Source organism: Gymnodraco acuticeps, unplaced genomic scaffold (genome assembly GCF_902827175.1).
Source record: "Gymnodraco acuticeps unplaced genomic scaffold, fGymAcu1.1, whole genome shotgun sequence".
NCBI lineage: Eukaryota > Metazoa > Chordata > Actinopteri > Perciformes > Bathydraconidae > Gymnodraco > Gymnodraco acuticeps.
This window is the reverse complement of record NW_022992351.1, coordinates 965,982-985,767: the sequence shown is the minus strand read 5'-3', so window position 1 is coordinate 985,767 and position 19,786 is coordinate 965,982.

The window sequence follows — 19,786 nt, the reverse complement described above, 5'->3', positions numbered from 1 at the left end:
AGCATATTAAAAGACTTAAATAAATACATGATTTTGATTCCTTTTTGCTTCCAATAGGTTTACATTGCAGCTTTACCACGTGCTCGGAAATATGCTGCACAGTCTCATGAATGGGTTAAAACAAACGCTCATGTCCAAACATGTGCAAGTAGACACATTTTGACCTCATCAGTGTATTATAATCCCTAAACAAACCATCATAAATGAGCCCAGCGATGCTTATTTGTCTGAACGACGACTACACCCTCCTCCTCTGCCCCTGGGGTGAGGTTGCCATAGTGACAGATTCATAGACATATGGAGAGAGAGGAGAGGGAAAGCCGAGTTGAAGGGGCGGGGCTGCAGGGGTGAGGTAGAGGGGGGACAGAGGAGAAGGGGATGGGTTACAGTTTGAGGACGTTGGCGCTCTGTCTTTCAGATGTGCCTTTGTGTTTCATCTGTCAATCAGCCATCCGTGTCAGTCTGCGCTCAGTGAGCGAACAGTTCATGAACTTTTCTCAATCAAGTCTCTGTCAGGCGCCATCTTGTCTATATTTCATCAGAGAAAGGATTGATTCTCGTGCCAGCTTCACAGTTTTAAAAACACAATATGTGCAGTGGTGCCATATAGGCAAATAGTTCAGTGGAAAAGTGTATTAATAAATTGATTTGGAAGGCTGTGTTCATATTTTGCAATCTCTGGCCATTTTGTCTTTACACTGATGAACGATAAACACACATACAGATGTTTTTGCTACTCACTAATTAAATTCAGATGATGTAATCAACCTTTCAGCCAACCTGAGGACAGCTTGACAATGGACCAGGAGAAAAGGAGAGAGGGAAAGGAAGAGATGTGAGAGAAAGGGAGGGGGGTAGCAATGAAGCAGCCATCAGGCTGGCCTCCCTGCTATAAAAACATATTTTTTTCATCAGCCATTTTATGCAAAAGGAGTAGACCAGGTGCTCAATCAAACCTCACGCCTACTGTTTTATTTTTCATCTTCACCCCTCCCAATGCTCCTCTGCACAAACCTTCTGTGTGTCTTCCCTCGCTCCGTTTCTTCTACTGTTCTTCCCTCTCTGCATGTCATTCGTCTTCCCTCCTGCCTCTGCTCTCCAACTGATATGAGAGAGTGACCCTTGGGCCCTCGGGGGTCAAGTGATACAAGGTCATTGGCGGGTCATCACTGCTGACTGGCTGACCTCTAAAAGGACTTCTGGAAGGAGCCAATCAGGTCTTGTTCCTTCCCCCCTTAGGCGGATCCCCCTCCCCAACTCATCAGCAGCCTGTGTCACATGACCAGGGCGAGGCATCAGAGGGAGGATGATTAATGATGATTTTAGTACCTGTTTAGAATGAAGCTGTCCACACCGCACTGTAATTACCTACTCCCAGGCGGCAGCTGCCCAACATAATTGCTTTTTGTTTGTTGACCTGGTTTATTGAGGAGAAAGATGGTCTTGGCAAGGCAAAGATGGTACTACTGTACACAGAGGTGAGAGGTGATGCATGTATGTTAAAAATGTGGTTGGCAGTGTGTGTTTCAAATCAATGTGAGCTGCAAAACTGTGATCAGGAAGGTGTGTTTAGAGGAGATACAAGTGACAAGATGCAAATGTGCTTTGGGCACCGTGCAAAAAATCCATGTAAAGGATTCAAGAGTTGTGGTATGCAGCTAACAAATGGCAGTCAGGAAGCTGTAAGACATGCAACCCTCCCACCTAAGGTGAAAGACAGCCACAGACCTCTTGTGCAAGGGTACAGCATATCACTGGAATACACAAGTATTCAACATAACAGTTAAGGAGGGGTGTACCCTGTCATGCATAATTGATGTCAGTATCTTCAAATAATGTTGCTGTGTTGCTCTGAAAATTCAAAACAAAGTTCAGAAGGTCAATGGAATACTGCACCTGAATCCCCCCCCCCCCTTTTTTTTTGGCTACAGGCCTAAGGCAAATATGAACATTTCAGTACCTGTGGCGCATGCCACAGGGACAGTGACAATGAAACCCAGATAAACAGCCCCTCGTTTGACCTATAGAGAGCATAAATTTACCGCCCATAAATCCTTGGGTGTTTCAGCTCCGTTTGGCGCATTTGCTGTGCTTCTCCAGCCAAACAGAGAGAGGCAAGTGTCGAGTATCAGTGCTGCTGTATGAGCAGCTTTCATCCTGCCCCTGGTTCTCACATAACTCAGTCCTGCAGCCTTTATCACCGCCTCATAAATAACTAGGCTATCGCCTGATAATGTCCGCTTAATGCTTAGTCAATAAAGCCCACAGTAAGAGGGGCCTTTTTTAGCCTCTCTCCTGTACATAAATATAAACAGTGCAGTAGATTGATGTGATGGGCAGGCTCTTTCTGCACTGGGACAAAAAGAGGCAGCGTGTGGGCCTGAGAGCTGAAGGTGGGCTGTGGGACTGCAGGTGTTTAGAGGAGATAGTGGGCTGTAATGAGGGGGCTGCAAGAGAAGGGCTGAGTGGATAGCCTTGACTGATCACCTGTGAAAGGCACATACACACATATACACACAAATGATAGCACACAGACAGAAGCACATGTGCACGTAGGGACACTCATTCACACACACACACACACACCCACACACACTAATGCCATCATTAGTTAACCCATTGGTGCCGAGGCCTGCTGCACAAAAGCTCATCCTCCCTATTTGAAGGGCATTAGAGCATTATGATAAAGACACTCCCAAATGAACTGCTTCTGTATGTTGTTAACGCCTCTTCTTAATCCTTTGACACATTTGCAAAACCAACCTTATGATGCCACCACAGAATGATATCCAGGGATGTAAGTTTCATTGTTTTGTGCACATTGTAGAGACAGTTATCGACCATTCACACTAGTCATCAGCCCATCCAATTCCAGTGTGGCGCCACGGGCAGCTGTAGTCAGTGTGATGGCTGGAAAGGGATCAGACTGAGCCCTGGGGAGACAGGAGAGACTGACAGGGATGTTGCCGGGTTGAACGAGGGGCCTGATTGTGATCCATGAGTTAGTCAGCGCAGCAGCACCTGGGCTTGGAGCAGCAGCTGGGAGAGATGGGCAGGACGACACAGAGTTGGTTCAAAATGAGAGGGATGAGCCAATCAGCTTATATTGACACACATGGTGACGTGCAGTGGGTGCTTTGGATGTTGTATGAGTGTTTACTCTGCACACATTTAGTCAGGCCAGATTTAGCCCCAAGAACAGGCAATTCACCAAATAGGACAGAAATTCCTGCTAATTGATATTCCTTTACATGTTTTGTGTGAAATGCTGAGGTTAATATAGATCATCTGGGAGATATTTAGACTCTTTTACTTGAGCTTTTATTATAACACTAAATAAACATAATGGAGTTAGAGACCGTTGCGCTAATTCATTATGGCTAAGCTTTCCAGAATCAGAACTTACCTCAGATAACTTTGAGGCATATTACCATCCAGTTAGATTCCAATATGTAATGCTATACGTGTGTGTGAACTACAAATAAGACTATAAATGAAATGATTAAAAATAAATGCACTGTCTTTGGACAGGACTTTTATTATCATGGTCTGGTAATGATGTAACAGATTATAACTAATGAGCCAAATGAAAAATAGAAACACAATGGTATTTACCAAAACATGAAATTGGCAGGTCTTCACAAAAATTAAGTGTGCAAGAAAGTTTACTTCAAAAGAAGGGATGTGGGGCATAGAAGAAAACAAATCAGAAGCAGAACAAAGAAAAGACAAATAACCAAAGTATAATTTTGAAGCAACAATTTGGCAGATTTTGCAGGTGAATGCTAAATGTGTTAGTTAAATTGGGTTCTTGATATGGAGGGTGTTGCATCTTACAATACTACACTGATGTAACTTCCTCACACCTGCACACACACATGTAAAGGAAATTAACAATCCAAGTCATATATGTATATTCAACTGATCAATGTTTTAACTTGTTATTGTGATTTTTATATTCAAACCGTTACTTACATGTCTAATGTTCTTTTTCATTTTATTATCCATTTGTGAACTCTTATCTGTACTATCCTGTGTTCTATTCTTACTCTGTTACTGCTACTCTCCCTTCTCTTTAGCTTATCTTAATATACACACATGTTCACCACACTTTGAGATCAACAATAAGAGGCATGATTAGGCTAGCACTTGTAAACAATGTAATTACAAATATGTTCTATAATAATAATAATAATAATCGGGAGAACAGAGTACGTCTCCTTGGGTGATGCAGAGTCGGGTATCCATGATGTCACCTGTGGTGTCCCTCAAGGATCAGTTATTGGCCCCACTCTATTCACATTCTACATGCTCCCCCTTGGCTCTATCATCAGCCGACATGGAGTATCATTCCATTGTTACGCTGATGACACCCAACTGTACCTCAGGATCAACCCTACCTCCTCTGCAGCCCTGCCTTCACCCACACTTACTGCCTGCCTGGAGGAGATACAGGCGTGGATGAAGCAAAACTTCCTGAAACTGAACAGCTCCAAGACCGAAGCCATTATAGTTGGCACCCCACACCAGGTTCGGTCATCCACCATCACCATCACCACCATCACCTTCTCCGGCCAGGACATTATCCTCTCCTCAATAGTCACCAACATGGATGTGAAAATGGACGCCCATCTGACCTTTGAGGCCCATATTAAACAGCTGTGCAAGAACTCCTTCTATCACCTCAGGAATATCGCCAAACTCAGCCCCACACTCACTCTGTCTGACGCCGAAAAGCTAGTCCACTAATTTATCTCCTCCAGGCTGGACTATTGCAATGCACTCCTCATCGGGATCCCTAACAAAAGTATCCAGAAGCTCCAGTACATTCAAAACAGCGCTGCTAGGATCCTGATGAGGGTGCGCAAATACGATCATCCCCGTAGAACTGAGGATTGAATACAAGGTCTCCCTCCTCACCCACCAGTGTATCCATGGAACTGCCCCCCACCCCCCTACCTCAAGGAACTCCTCACCCCTCATACTTCCTTGCGGACCTCTCGCTCCAGCAATACCAACCTCCTCGGCTTTCTGCTCGACTGTGCACATGAGAGCACCACAGACCGTGGAGGCTTTTAAAAAAGGCCTAAAAACCCATCTGTTCAATAGAGCCTTTTCCTAGACCTTTTATCTTATTTATTACTACCCTTTTATTTTAATTTTTTTTTTTTTTTTTGTACTGCTTTTTATTCATTCTACTGTATTGTGTACTGTTTTTATTTTGTTCCATGCTAAATGCTTGTAGCACTTCGGGATCTGAACTCAGATATGAAGTGCGTTATAAATTAAACCCATTATTATTATTACAAATATGTTCGAAATGAAAGGTCATAAGTTTTGATTCATGACTCAACATAAAGCAGACATTTCCAAACCATTTAAAACCAGACAGGCTCCGTGTATCAAGAAGGGTCAAGAAACCGCAGTGGAGTCATTGCATCACTCAGGTAAGGGGAGGGGGCCGAGAGGCACCTTCAGCAAGTCCATCAACAAAAACTACAATAACATAATACTATGACCTCTTATCCTATACTTTACGATGATTCTTTAAATATTTGTTTTACTTTAATCATACATTTTACAATTATAGTTTAACATACTTTGATTTGACTTTTTTCAAATTCTTCAACAAACGAGACAATGACTTTTGGTAAAATGTTGACATACTCTACTGTGACTTTTTTCAAATGTTTGACTCTATACTAGGCCATTTTTAGACATACTATACTATGATGTTTCTCTCATATGTTTTGACATGCTCTAATATTACTTTTCCCATTATATTTTAAATGAAATATTAAACTATGACACAGCAAACTATACTTTGACCTTTTTCATCAATCAATGAATATTTTCAACATATTGTACTGTGACTTTTTAATGACTTTTTCGCCATATTACACTAAAGTAAAAGTAAAAGCGTATTTTTGACATACCATTCTATGACTTATTCAACGTGTATTTTTTATACATTCTTTCCACATCCTATAGTATGACTTTTTTCCTTATATTTTGGAAATATTATACTATGACACAACATGCTATACTATGACCTTTTTCATTCATATTTCAACAGATTATACTATGACTTTTTCGACATACTGACTTTTTCCCATCTCTTTTGACATACTATAAAGTGAATCTTTCAAAACACTTTCAATTTTTTTAGACAGACAATGCTATGTCATTTTTTCAATGCTATGTTCTTTTTTTCATATTTTAAGATATATATAATAATGTCACTTTTCATGATTTTTTTTCACAAACTCTATTATGACTTTTACATGATATTTTTTAACAAACTATACTTTCACTTTTTCTACATGCTGTACCTTGACCTTTTTCATGATATTTTGACATGTTTTCTATGACTTTTTTCGGCATATGACTTTTTCAACAAACTGACTTTTTTGATGATATTTTAGACATAAAATATGACTTTTTTCATATTCTTCAACATACAATATGATGACGGTTTTGACACTATAGTATTTTCATGATGTTTAAGACATACTATACTGTGACTTGTTTCATTATATTATTGACAAACTATATGTTGACTTTTCTACATGCTATACTATGTATTTTTTAATATATTTTGTAAATATTATACTATGACACAACAGACTATATTATGACCTTCTTCATGAACTTTTCAATAGATTATACCATGACCTTTTCCGACATAAAAATACTATGACTTTTTATACATGCTATACTATTACTTTTTTCATTATATTTTAGAGATATTATAGTATGACTTTTCATGAATTCTTTGACAAAATATACTGTGACTTTTTCGACATGCTTTTATATTACTTTCCTGTGATATTTAAAAAAACATCTCCGACACAGGCCCTCTAACCCCTGGTTGTATCTGTTGCTCAGAGCCCCTGATAAACTGCTTTTCATAAAACTTTAGGGGTTTCTTCCAAGAACAAAATATATCCAATTATTATTATTGTTGTTATTAACATATGATGGAATATTCTGCTATAAGCAAGGAATGTTTAATTCAACCAAATACACAACAATGTCAACAGCAAAAATAAATAGACCATGGTGCACCCTTCAAATCAATATCTAGGATTCAAAATGTAATTCATTATTGATGCATAACATGTAAGGCCCTCTAATGAAAATTGATGACTGACTACCCAACCTTGAAGTTGCTGGAAATACCTTATCCTCACTATAGAGATGCTAGTGGCTCTTAGTGTAGCTCCCCTCTTAATATGCTAGAGAGTTAGCAGCAGTGGGACAGCTATTTTTCAACAGAATGCAAAGAGATGGGATTATTACAGATGAGTTTGTCTGACACTGCATAAGTAATACAATAAACTTATTTGATTAAATGTTGGGTATACTTAAATGCATTATATACCCAGCGTGTCTGCAATTGCATCACTCTACGGCTGGTACTGGACCTCATTCATCAACATTTGTCCCAGTGAAACACACTGGAAGTTATTGAAAGTATGTTGTGCAAAATTGAAACATACCGTATTGCTGACATTTCTTGTTGTTTGTGGATTATTGGAAATATTGGAAATAGGAGCAAGTAACCATCTACTGACTCGAGCTCCTTGCCTCTAAATCTTCTCACAATACCACTGAATTTGTCCCAGGCAGGTGCTGTACTAAGGTAAGAGGCAAACCCAAGTGGGAGGTGATGGGGCAGGGGCCACATTTAGAAGGAAGGTGAGCTAGGAGGTGCACACAAACTAGTAGAGGCATTGCTCCGAACACTGCAGCAAATTATTCTCCAGGGTAATGGAGACAGAACTATTGCAAAATTAGGAGAGACATTAACTGGGGTATCAATAAATAAACCTCTAATTAGGAAAAAAGAAGCGAAGCGGAGCAGCAGCAGAAGCACAGGGGGAGAATATCAATGGCACGCTCACATCTGTATGCAGGCACAGCTCTCTGGTGAGGGGCTGGGCCTCACAGGGGCTTCACCAATGGTATTAGCTCACCCATCCATTCCCAACCCGCCCTGGCGGAGAGCATGCCCACTCTTTGACTGTGCAGTGAACCCAGAGCACCCTTCCCCCTCACCCAAGCCTCCCAGCTACTGTTGCCCCCAGTTTCTCCAAATGTCCTTATTTTCTCTTCTCTTCTTTTCTCTTCTCTTCTCTTCTCTTTTTCTTTCTCTTCTCTTCTCTTCTTTCCTCTTCTCTTGTCTTTTCCTTTATCTTCTCTTCTCTTCTGTAACCAGCTTATCTGCGCTATGCCCTGAGAGTGCCGCTGTGCTCTGTGACTTCAGCATGATTGATAGTGGTGGGGGTCCTCCACTCCCTTGGTGAGAGAGAAAATGGAGGACGTAAAACAGGATACGGGGTGAGAGGGGAATGGGCAAAGCAGAAAAACCTGGAGAGAGAGAGCGCATGATGGGTAGAATAAAATAGAGTAAAATAGAGGCAGTATTTGTATATGTACGTGTCTGCTCACATGTATGTCTCCATCTATTGGTATGGTGCATGCTTATGTACAATGCATTTGTGTAGGAATGAAGATAAAGTACAGTCTGTGCATGCCTTGAGCCGACATGCAGGTATGTATCCAGTCATAATAAGTCAGAATTAGTTGGATGTCTTACCAGCAGAGGGATGTGGAGGTGCAACCTAGGTGTTGGTGGAGGCTGAGGGTGGAGGGGTGCGTGGTGCTGACCGCTCCCTGTCTCTCCCCCTCTGTTCCCTGGAGGGTAATAAAGACTGATGACAGTGATGCTGTGCCATCCGGCTCCACAGTCTCCACTGCACAACCATTTGCGCCATCATTTATCCCGCTCCCCCTCCCCGCTCTAATTCTGCTTTAATAACCGCCAGCTCCATTCATCAGTGTATTGACGGGCATGACAGGCGGTGCGGCACACACTAACTCCCTGCCCTTTACTCGCTCACAGCCGGGGTCAGCGCGAGGTCACACAGTCAATAATCACAACACACCTCACTGTCACCTTGGAGCGACTGCATGCCCTGCATATCTATCCTCCTCGTGCATGCCCACGCTCCTCATTGACTTTTCTGCTTAGTACCCAGCAACGTGCACATTTGTTATGGTGTCAGAAGCCATGGGTAGAGTTAGAGCAGCACCACAGGAGACATGCAGAGCAGAGGATGTGTTGATGTTGCTCCACTAGTGATCAAAATATGTGATCATGTACTCTGGTCCATTAAACAGAGGTGGATTATTCCAGTCCTACAATGTCAAAAAGATTGACTGTAATCCCCCGCATTGTGTTTTTTCTCGAGTAGGTCTCTGTCATATACAACATCAAATTTACACTTTGCTCTCACACTTGGATTTTGAAGGAGAAGGTTTTGGAGGGGGGGCTACAGTCATTTACAGGTGAAACGTCTCCCTCTCTCTCCTTGGGCATTCACCTCTTCATATGCAAAACATGTCCTGCTGTCCTCCAACTCCAGCACAGTTTGCCACCGTGATACATTTTTTCTTCATTTGAGCTTGACAGTGACATTTATGTTCATTTGCTCAGTGCAATTGTGAGGCATCTGGAGGGGCGGTTTTCTTTTTTCCCCTCCTCCTCCCTCACCTCTTTCCTTTTTTCTCTCCTGACAGAAATATTAACGCAGATTTGCATGCCACAGTGACTAAGCCCTTGATGAACAATTCGATTTTTGGGAACCCAGAGGAAAGACACCTCTGAAACCAGAAACCTTGTAATGGGATCAAAACTACAACCACAAATGCATCACCAAATCAAGCTCGGACCACATACTTATCCAAGCTCGACCTTCATTTTGAACTAAACTATATACCTGTAAAGTTTTGAGAAAGCATGTTAAACAATTAACACATCTGTCCGCAGACAGACAGACAGACTCACAAAATGTCAAAGTATAGTATGTCATAGAAAGTCTTAGTTTACTCCATTACAAAAGTACTAAAACATCACAAAAGAGCATGTTTTGAAAGTCATAGTATAGTACAATATAACAAACATATAATAGGACATAATATAGGATGACGTAAAACGTAATTAAGAAAATACCAAAAATATATGTTATATAGTCCAAAAAAAAGTAATTTACCCCATAGTCCCCCTTACGCAGACCACCCTCATCTTCTAACTCAACTTGAGTTTTGAATTAAACTACTCACCTGTTGAGTTGAGAGACTGCCTCCTGATTGGTTGCGATGCAATCAAGTTCACAATATCTGTCCACAGAAAGAAAGACATATAAACACATAGCAAAGTAACTACAACCGCCTCACAATGTGAAACACAATACCAGCGTGGCTTTTAATTATACAGGGCAAAAGACTGAGGATTATGATTTCGGTGTCTGTTGTTTTATATACATTGCACTGTGTGTGGTAACTCAGAACATAGTAAGGATCAGTGGCGCAGTGAACTTGCACCAGTCCATGAATCATGTGATGCTGCTGAGTGGTGCTGGGAGTTGTGGTGCACTGGGGCGCTGAACATGCTGCACACTGCGCTGGGCCAGGTGGCACTCACCCTTCTTCCTCTTTCACGGTCAGATTATTCATCCCTGTGCTCTTTACAATCCACAGTCCTTTTCCTGACCCCTTCTGCTCACACATACAGGCACGTTTACAGACAGAGGGATGAACAAGAGGCCCTGCGGGTCACACACATTCAGAACTACAAAAAACCAAACAATTGCATTTTATAAGCACATACAGTACCTTCAAACACACCTTACACTTCACAACCCCCACCCAGTCTTACCCCAACTATCCTGGCCAGGCAGCAGCCAGGGGTGCGGGTGTTGAGGGCTCTAATCCGCGGTGCAGGTCCCATCGGCAAGGATCATTGAGCTAATTAATAATGTGGCACAGAGAGGGATGGCAGTCATTAAGGAGCCACGGCTGTGTGTGCTGAGATGCTGTGGGCTTCTGCATTGGTTAGCTTTCGCATGTGAGTGTTAGGGGGGTGCGGATGGAAGTACGGGTGGATGTAGGGAGGGGGCACTGCAGACACAGGGACTTGCAACCCTTTGATTCATAATTCACAGAGGCCAAGCAAACATGAAAGCACACCATTATATAGACACATATGCAAACACACATTCATCATGGATATAAATGCATGCACACAACTCAGATTTGTAGACTTAACACCATTAACTGTAAACTGTGAAACTTCATTTCGACTCAGTCGGAATCGTGCGAGGGTCAGCCAGAGTGCAGCTGGGCAGGATTTCTCTTTGTATCACTGAAGTCAATTCTGTGTGTTACTTCAGTTTGGACCACACTGTAACTCAGACACAACCAGAGCAGTGCTCCACCAGGCTCTGTATAAAACACTCTACTGCACCAGCAGAGCCTATCATTCCCAGTCTGAAGCCATATGTTAGGAGGCGCTGTATACATCGCCAATATTTACTATAGACTGGGGGACCAGAAGGCTAAAAGCACTTAGTTGTGTGAGGCAGCCCAATAGCTCAGCCTGGGCTAATGAAAGGAAACAACAGGAGCAATTAGCAGTGTAAACAAACAGCTCGCTGAGGCCCCAGTCTCCAGCCTCCCCCCTGACAGCAAAGGGACTGGCAGCCTGGAGTAGGAGGTAATTGGGGGAGCTAGGAGCCGAGACAAAATCAATGGCAACGCATGCACAGACACAGCACGATTACTCAAAACCCTGCGTCACAGCCCCGGGGACTCAAACACGACAAGGTATTGTAGCAGGTTTGACCCTACCGAGCTTACAGTCACCACGGGAAATGCTGCTTTACTGTACCACAGTGGTGTTCAAATGTGCACATACTCATACAGCCACAGGAACATTCAATTCAGCACTGACAAACAGACTCTCACATTGACAGCTGACACCACACAGCATACAAACATTGCACTCCGACCACTGGCCATACAGGGGCCTAACAACCTTCCTCTCAGTCTAATTGATCTCATCTTGGTGCCATTTATGTGTCTGCTTGTGCACTAATGTCTCCTACTCACTCACTCATTGGGAAGCATCAGCGTCTACGGTGCGACCATGTGGCTGCGTCCTGCAGACAGCCGTGGAGAAGCCACAGCCATGTGTGTCTCCTCTCTCTTCCTGAGTGGAACTGCATGGCAGAGGGGCATCACTAATGCAGGAGGCTGGCAAGGACTTCCTCTCTGCAGGGCAAATTCTGCAGCAGGCATGGGGCTTTTGCTGTCTGAGTGCTGGCCAAGACAATAATCAGCAAGACTTTCCTGAAGAGTTTTACAAATGTCTCCAATACATACAGAATGGGATTCTTTTAGTACAGGTTTAATCGGAATCAGGTCTTGATGGCACTAGTCGTGGGCAACAAGATGACATAATGGCACACTAGTAGTGGTAGAAGTATTCAGATCCGAATACAGATACAGTAATACAAAGAAATGCTCTATTTCAACACCCTGTATTCCGAATTCCCTTTGGTATCTAAGGTATATGACCTTGGTATATGACCTTAGATACCAAAGTACCCCTCAAGTGGAATTTGCTATATGTTTTAGCATTAGAGTTTATTATTTCAGAGACTGCACTGACCCCCCCCACCTTCACAACACTGACCAAAACACACCTCTTCAGACTGGCTTTTAATGTGTGAATGATGGTGTGTTGCTGTTTTAATGTTTTAAGTGTGTTTTATTTTCTTTTTATCACCACTGTAAAGTGTCTTTGAGCACCTGAAAAAGCGCTTAGAAATCAAATGTATTATTATTATTATTTATTTATTTTGCATTAACACAAAGCTGACTTTAGGTGTTGTAGCTGGAGGTAGGTTACATATTTGTACAAATGGTATGATGTGTGTTCGTTTATTGTTAAGTATAGTATCATATTTTGTATGATTAGAAAGTTTGAATCTGCAAAGTGACAGTAAGTTTAGATGTCAGATGAACTAAGTGTAGGAAAAATATTTAGTAGAATAAATGGTTAGTACAAAGACCTGAAATTGTACATGAACAGTAAAAACCGATATGATGAATGACAGAATATTAATTGACAACTTTTTGACCATTGGTTTGATTTTTTAAAGCTAAAATCTGGATCTAAGAGACACAAATAAAACAAGTTTTGGACTGCTGAAAAAACTAGGTTTAGACCGCTGGTCTGAGAAAACAAGCATTTTAAAGTTGAACCTTGGGCCATAAGAAATTGTAATAATCAATAATACCAATACAAATAATCATGAGTTACAGCCCTTGAGAACAGCATTTACTTTCCTCTACTGAAGCACATAGCAGAGAACATGGATTCAGGCTTTGTGTCAAATAAGAATGCCCTGAATCCCTACTATCCGTGTGCTCAATACCCTGTCAGCGAAAAGAGAATTTTCTCATATGACTTTAAAAGTATCAAATTTGTATTATCACTATGTCTTCTTTACTGTCTGTGGTGGTAAGCTTTGAGATAGTGGTGAATTCTGCTCCTTGCGCTTAAATTGTACAATATTTACCATCATCAGCAGAATCCCTAGACCGGAGGAAAACTGAATAACTCAAGACTGTTTTTCAAATGGGATTCCACATGGACATGCGTTTGAGCTCAAAGTGGAGCTTAATCTGGATCTCAAAGACATATTCCAACACTGATGTTTCAGAAAATTGAGGAGGGGGGCTACATCCATCACCCACCTCAGCAACAGTTCTGATTTAGTGATCAAATGGATTGATATTGCCCCTATTAGTCGTCATTATAACTGTAAATTCTGCAGTACTGCCAGGTTGGCTCGGTAGGGATTATGGACCATTATGAGCGGAGTGGAGACAGAGACAGAGATACCTTCACTAGCAGATGAAGAGCAGGCAAAGTGGAGGGGCAGGAAAGAGGGATCCAGTCTCCATCTAATGTTCATACAGGAGACAGAACTCTGATATGGGTGCAACACAGTCCCATTCAGCTACACTTAACAGCATCCTCCATAACAGCATCGCTTGGTTCGGAGAGCCAACTGTCTGGATGCTGGACGATGCACAGACACACACATACACAGAGACACACACACACACCCTGCCCTCCAAATACCAGTGCATTACTGCCCTGGCGCTCATTGACAAAACTGCCACTCACCACGAAGATGGATGCTCCTCCTGGGACAATTCCAAACCTCCTTCATTGAGTCATTTGTTTTGCTGATCTAACTACCTTTGAACACAACGCTGAGGTGAGTGTGTGTGCTCTTGGAGAGGTTTGTGTGTTCATTTTGGTGCCAAACAGTGACCACAATTCCCAGTCCCGCAGCATTAGTAAAACACCCTCATGGGGCCTGCTAACAGTCTGTACAGAGTTAGAGAACCTGCAAGATATATTTTCCCCCTCTAACTTTAAACTACAAGCGAGGCTCTCCCTCATTAGATTCTGCACAAATAAGTCCCGTTGCTCATTTATGCATGTTTCCTTCCAAGTGCATTGATTAAAAGAATGTAGATAACTGGTCTAAGTTCCCAGCTTCCCTGAGCATTATATTAACCTAAACAAGCCTTTACAATTTGCATTTTCATTTGATTCAATGAGGCTCAGGGATCCTACAGCTATACAGCCAAGAGTCTCTGCTCCACTTTACACCTCCAATAACATCTTCATGTCCAATTTGTCTCACATTGGAGTGTGTCCCGACCATGCAATCCCCGCGCATCTTGGCAATCAGCCATGCATTCATCACACACACAACCATGTCGATAGTCGGCTGAGCAGGCTCATAATGAATTTGAAGAGTTTCACACCTATAGCTAAGTCATTTACTTTATCAGTCTGATAGAAGGAAGTGATAAGATAGTGGCTCGGCACTAAGAGTATCAGCCTCACTCTGCTATTCATCTCACCAAGATCTACAAATGGCAAAGCTCATCCCTCAAGGCAGACACACACAGCCTTTATCTACAGAATATAAAGAAGGGCTAATATCTCATAAGAATGTGTGCTTGTGAAAACTATCATTTCCATATCATTATCGGCCTGAATATCTGCTGCCATATACTAAGAGGCTTCTCCCTATCTCTATTCTGCTTCTGGTCCAGGAACTACAGAGGGGATACAGGTGCAAATATGATTTGGTCATTTTCCTCTTATGAAGTTGACCCTCTGTAATTGACACAGACACACTGGCAATTTGATTAGCTCTTCCTGCTGCTTAAGGGCATTTGGCCATTGCAACCTCATCGTCTGTTTCATGTACAGAGCTCCACCTATTGGGGAAGTCAGGCAACAGCACACACAGCAGAACAAGCCTGAGTGGTCTGACTCACATTGTGTTCGGAATTTAGCCACAGGGCCAAATCCAAGAATATTTCACAAGCAAGACCGCCGCTTTCCCACACACCTTAAGTAATGAATGATACAAGATCATACCTACAGGAGTGGGGTTTCATGGTACATTTGGAAATGATTGAAATATCATATTAAATATACATAATCAAACAAAAATGTAATATTATACATTTGTATATGTATACTTCTCCAGATGTATGTAAACCCGTGTATGTGTTTATAGATACAGACATACACAATGACCTGCACGCAGATTTTGGTGTGTGGGCGAGCAAACATGTGCTAGCCTGTGTGTCAGTAAGTTTGTATGTGCCTCTTAAAGTAGTTTATCCCATTATTAGAAAGAAGCCTGATAAGAGCCTCTTGAAACACTTGAGATAAGCCTGCTAGCTTAAGTGTGCTGACATTGTCACCAAACGTGCATGGCTTTGCAGGACGATAAATAGGGAGAAACACACACACCCAGTTCAATAGCATGTGTCATTCACAGGATCAAAAAAAAGAATGTGCTCAATAGCTAAACAGTGTGTCACATGAAGTGAACATTACTGTACATCGATTCATCAAGATACATCATTTCAGCTGTCAAACATCAAAGCCTCTCTGATCACAGCTCATTCTTAAGAGACACCAATAGCCTCATTTATCATATTTGTTTGAGCAATGAGAGTGAAGCAACTGCAACTGCGTATTTAGTATATTGCATGGTGCACTGTTGGAAGAGCCTGGAACTTAAGATTGTAATTGACACAGTTGTGCATATGCCAATAAATCCTTTGAATTGAGATTGACAAAACACAAACAGGACAAATATAAAAAGTGTGTGATTAGAAAAGTAGTTGAGTCAAAAGATTGAGTATTAATAGCAAGCAGCAACAGAGTTTTCAAACATCACATTTGAAGTGGGAGGCCACCTGGACTGAGCCCTTACCCCTGAGGCTCTCCAAGCAAAGCATGCTGGTTCAGAGCTTCACACACCTGCATGCACCAAATATGTGCACAAAACACTATCTCTCTCTTCATCGTATCATTTTTATTATCTGCATCGCTCACTCTCACCTTTATTTGACCCTGTGAGGCTTCCAGCACATCACTCACTTTGGTCCAGATTTATTATCATTTATAATTTTATTAACATGGGAAACATTTTGGGGGTAGATTGCATTGCTAATTTCTATCCAAATAATGCTTGTAAGAGGACATTTTTAAAGTTTATGCGGTGCGTGATCAAATGGTTTTTATATATCCCCAGGCTCTTGTATTCTCCAAATTGCTTCAATAAATAACTTGTAAGTCTAATTATGCAGCAATTAATTGCAGCCAACATGCAATGCCCATCAATCTTGTAACTTGAAAAAGTCTTTTCCAGCACAGCCTGGCAGACCAAATAAGAAATTTGATTAGATTTTGCAAGCACGTATGGGATTGTGTGTGAGCCTGTGTGCCACTTTGTCATTATGTGTGCATATGAGTGTGACTGTGTGTGTGTGAACATGTGCGAGTGCCCATGGAGGTTACAGCCAGATCACAGAAGAGAGAGCTCCATCCCAGCAGCTCTCCACAGTCTGCTCTCTCTGCCGTCTCGTCCAGTTGCTATGGCAGCAGCAGTGAAGGCTGTATCCATGGCCAAAGGAGGAAGCTGGCATCCCCCAATAACAGACCTTCCACCCCTCCTCTCTCCCCCGCCAGGCTCCTGACCCGCTGGTGAACCTGCCTGGGGGTCGGAGGTCAATGGCTCAGAGCTGCCGAGTGACAGTGAGGGATGATGAGGGAGAGAATGAGAAAGAGAGGAGTTACACCACACAGATGGGGAGGAGAGATGAGAAAATGAAAAGATGAGACCAAATTTGATTACTATCAAGAGGTGGGGGGGGTGGATGGGTGGCCATTCCGCATTTTAGAAAATGGCTGCGCTTTTGCCCGTTGTCTTTAAAATGGAGGTGGAATGCCGATTGTCTTTTTTTTTTGTTCCATTATTTTAGTATTTGGTTATTGTGTGTTGTTTTATTTGTGAGTTTTGAGCTGAGGGGGGTTATTGGGAAGGGGGCAAAGGGAAGTTTGAGATGGGGGGAGGGGGGGATGGATATACAATCACTTCCACAATTTGTTTACATTTTGTTTATTGATTGTGTGGACACAAGGGAAAGTGTTCCTCTCCTAAACTGTGCACAACTCGGCTGGGGAGAGTAAAGGTATGTATGAAGGCATCTGTTATCTGTGTGTTTAGTACAAAGTGAAAGGAGTTGATATCGTCGAGGGGGTCAAGTGAGTTGACCTCTGACCTCTCTGCCTTTGAGAGGTCAGACAGTCTTAGGTAAGCTCAGAACACAACTTCCTCACCTGAAGATAAGTGTGCTTTCATATCTTGAGGCCTTTAAAAGTATGCAGTTGATCACTATCGTTGTTCAGACACAATATCCCAGAGCAAAGATTTGACATCAATTTCTTTACACTTAGAGATGAAATGTGGTTTTAATTTAGCTGATTTTACCTGAACGTGCGTGAGGTTGAATTATTTTCAAATCTTTTTCCATTTGAATGTGCTTCGGATCATATGACTGGTTTGGTAAAAAATGTAACAGAGAAATCAAGAAAGAAAACGGATCCACTGGGAGTTAGGAGCCAGGAAGGAGGGGCAGAGAAGACAACCCCCACCTACAGACAAACACCACCACCTGCAATGATACAACCTGTGATAATACATTATCATCAACCCTGCTGCCAACATGGACCAGGGAATCACCCACTACTGCCTGAGATAAGCACCAGTTTCATTGGAGAGCACAGTGGCTTATTTGAATACTGTGAGGAACATTACCCCCTAGTGGCTAATGTTAATAACTGCACCCTGAAACTCAGGGGTATGAGTGAATGTCAACAGCCAACCATATAATCAATCTCCATCCCTAACACTCTGTGGTTCTTACAGTAGCTTTGGAAGAGGGAGACTCTTGGACTGCCTATTTCATCTGATACACACAATATGTCAGCGCTATCAGACGTAACTATATAATTTTCATCCATTATCATTGGCTGGTGTGGACTACAGGGGTCAGGACTGTCAGGACTGTCAACAAGAGACCCACACAGTAGCCAAGGGCATGGCAGGGAGTGTATTCCTTTCAACACATTAAACACAAACACACACTATCCTGAACCTAAGTCTGAACCCTCAAAAATGCAGTTGAAGGAATGAGGAGCAGCCAAAGACGTTCTGTCTTTCCAAAATAATTTGAAATGTCTGATGTCTAAAACACAAATTGGTCCTCACAAAGACAGATGAACACACACAGACACACACACACACGCTCGCTCACGGCACTCTGCAGACACTTTACACTCTCTCTGCTGCATCTTTTTTTTCTCTGCATGTTCTCCAGATGTCGTGTCCTCTTCCTCACCCCGTTCCTCCGCTACGCTCAGTTCCCCCGCCCGGAGACTTGTCACAGCCCCTAACCGCATCAGGAGCACTGCTAGATTGGATATACATGATCTGTCCATCCATCAATAAAGAGAGGGAGAGAGAAAGAGAGAGAGAGAGAGAGAGAGAGAGAGAGAGAGTAAGAAGTGGATGTCTATCTGCGAAGAGAGAGATAGAGACGTGAGGAGAAGGTGAGGAATTGGAAAGGAGAATGCAAGCATAAACACATTCAAAGTAATATGTTTACACAACACATGCAATGTATATTTAGGAAAAAGAATACTCTCTATGCAGCACCATGCCTGGATCCATGTTTCCTATCATTGTTATTGGTCAGTAATGTGATTAGTGATAATGTACTCCTGTTGAGAGGTGGACTGGTCGCTGCCCTTTCCCTGAAAAGTGAAAGTCAGTGTTTTACTTCATCTGTTTGTCTCTGTCCTCTCATCATCCGTCTCCCACTGAAGGTGAAGCTAGTGATGCTGAATCACCTCTCCATTTCCCCCCACTTCCATTCTGTGGGCTGAATGAACTGGAACACGTGTGTTATGGCCCCTGTAAAATGTGTTACTACTATAGTTAAGACCTCTGGGAGCTGAGCTAACAGTTGGCTATTTGCATTTTATTCTGCAGGTGTTCCAGTCTGGCAAAAACAATTCAACAAAGTCTGCAAACAAAAGCTGAAATGTGTGATATTTACCTCAGAATTTGCCTTGCTTTTTTTTAATGCATTTTGCATGTCGGTTAAGACAATTGTAATCATGTTTGACAAATTATAAGTTAATGATTTAATTTAAATTGTGATGTGTGATTATACACTCTTAAGGGTTTTTCAAAGTTAACACCCAGCAGTAAGTGAACAATAATTCTGGAGATTCTACCCTGCCATCTGTAAGAGTGAGGTTTCAAATGACAGCTATGTTTCTGCTCAGCTGTCAAATAAATGAATCTAAATGCAAAACACAACATCTGACTGCAATAAAAACAGCATTGCTCCTACCATTTCTACAATGAACTGACAACTATTTGTTTGATGTTGAATATACAGTATAAAGAGGGTTCAACCTGGGGTTGCCCTAACACTCCATCGGTCTATCTGGTGATATTCATCTATGTCTACTCCT